This window comes from Morone saxatilis, unplaced genomic scaffold (assembly GCF_004916995.1).
Source record: "Morone saxatilis isolate NCDOM2014 unplaced genomic scaffold, NCSU_SB_2.0 Contig14, whole genome shotgun sequence".
In the NCBI taxonomy this organism is placed as follows: domain Eukaryota; kingdom Metazoa; phylum Chordata; class Actinopteri; family Moronidae; genus Morone; species Morone saxatilis.
In genome coordinates, this window is record NW_023339696.1 from 22,044,871 (window position 1) to 22,047,283 (window position 2,413).

Genomic DNA, 2,413 nt, shown 5'->3' on the forward strand with positions numbered 1-2,413 from the left:
TGTGTGTGTGTCTGTGTGTCTGAGCCTCAGTGTCTTCAACGTTCGCCTCAATCATTCATCTTCCCCTCTTTGTTTTCCATCCTGTGTTCGTCGCCTCTGATCAGATTCTGTTGGGAAGTGATTGATCGTGTTTTTCTCAGGAGTTTTTTCTTTTCTTTTTTAAATCAGGTTTTAATTTATTTTTGTGCCGCAGCGACGTTCCCATCCGGTCCGAACACACATTCCTGCTTTCTGTCTGTCACACTCGGGATGTGTTTCTGTTTGTTTTCTACATTATGAACATTTCTGCCTGTTGTTGCTGCATTGATCGATCTGTTTGTCTACGGAAGCTCATTTCTGACAGGAAAAGGAAAAACAACATAGTGAGGAATAATTCAGATTTATTATCCTGATTTATCTCGTCTTGATTTTCTTTTATAGTCTTTGAGAACCTGATAGTACTTTTATAATTCTGATTTATCTAAGAGCCTCGACTCTGACTTCTGTTGTTTTTCATTGTTTTGGCTGAATTGGGCTTCTGTAGTTTCTTCAGGGGCCTCGCTTATGAAAAATCGGTCATTCTGAATTTCCCGTCAGGACCATCGTTAAAGCAAAGTTTTGGCTTTTGATGTGTCGCATAAAAGCAAGAAATCAATGCAAGTTGCTGGTTTTAAGGTCAGAAACGTTTTCATAAATGACGCCCGGATGTTTCTGATCCCGGATCAGATCCACGTCTGATGTTTGTTTCTTTATGTGTGAACTGGCTGTCTATCATGTGAGGCAGTGGCACTGAGGGGGGGGGGGGGACATATTATTTACATTATATTTCATATCGTTGAGTTTCAGATAATCGCGACAAACAGCCAACAAACGACGGACTGCAGTTACCATAACGATGAAAAGATTGTTAGTTTTGTCGGGGTCGCCTTGTACTGGCTAGCGTGTTGGTTAGCGTGTTCCACGTTAGCTAGCTGGTCAGTTTCAAGTTGAGTCGCGTTTCCTTCGCTGCACGTAAAACAGAAACCACCATAAGTGTTTTATTTTATTAATTAGCTGAAGTTTTACCTTTTAATGAGCTAACATGTGAGCGCATTAGTAACAATGGCTCTTAGCTTCATGGTACAATGTTAGCGTCCCAGTTGGATATTAGTTTGCTGCTTTTATTGTTTAACAAATAATTAAAACAAAACTTAAATTCTGTCTGGAAAATGAGCGGGAAAACCTCCATTGTGACGCCATGTTTCCTGCTTTGCTACCTTGTTAGCTCATTATCTTAGAGAAGAAGTAACGCAGGTTATCAGGTAAAGACGAATCCTATCGGAGCTAAAGTCGATTAATTGTTCAGTTTATTCAACGTTTACTTTTTTGTTGTAAATTTAATCAACTCGATAATAAATAATCAATAATTCTTGTTATTGATTCAGGTTGTGGTGCAGCGGAGGTAACGCATCATTCAGACCCGCCGTAGTCCGGGAAATAAAAAGTATTAGTAGTGAAATCGCCATGACGGACGCCTCGTGCCATAAACTCGCCAGATCAACGTCTCGCTGTGGGTCAGTTTTATATTTTATTTTTTGTATTCAGTTGTGATTTAGTTGTTTTTTACTGTGACTGTAACGCGGGACCGACGCCTCGCCATCAACGATGCATATCACAGCTTCAGACTTCGCCTAGCGACAGGTGAGGAGATCAAATCTGATTGGACGATAATCCCCGACTCCTGAAAGCTCTTATCCAATCAGACGCCCAGACATCTTCTCTCTCTTCTCTATCTTAGTAAAAAAAAAGTCTCTGGATGTTTTAAAGATGCACTGGATCATCATCTTCATCACCTTCATCCTCACCTTTTGCCAAATGTAGTTTTTGTTGTGAAAAGGGGCATTTTATCCTGTTTCTTTTGTTTTTTTTGTTCTGTTTGCTTTTTGTTGTTTTTTTATACTTTGTCCACGACTCTTCCGCTGTGTTGATGAAAAAAAAAATGAGGAAGAAGTTGGAACAAAAAGTAAAAAGTGACACAAAAAGACCAACTCAAGGCAGCTACGTATGAGTGACTACTGTAAAATGACTAACTAATAAAGAAGCAATGGGTTTGTTTTTACTTCCTGTGTTTGTTTGTTCATAAACACATCTTCTATCCCAGGATGGCGAAGTCATGACCTACTAACCTACCCAATCCTACTCTTCATGCCTAAACCAACAAGGAGAACTAGCCAATCAGAGCCAGAGAAGGGCTCGCCATGACTTCGCCATCCTGGGTAAAAAAATAAATAAATCTGTCTACGTGTTCGTATAGTTTCTGCTTGACTTGTTTATTTTAAGATTTTAGCCCGAAAATACACAATGACTTTATACAATTCAATTCAATTCAATTCAATTTTATTTGTATAGCGCCAATTCATAACAGAAGTTATCTCAGAACACTTTTCAAATAGAG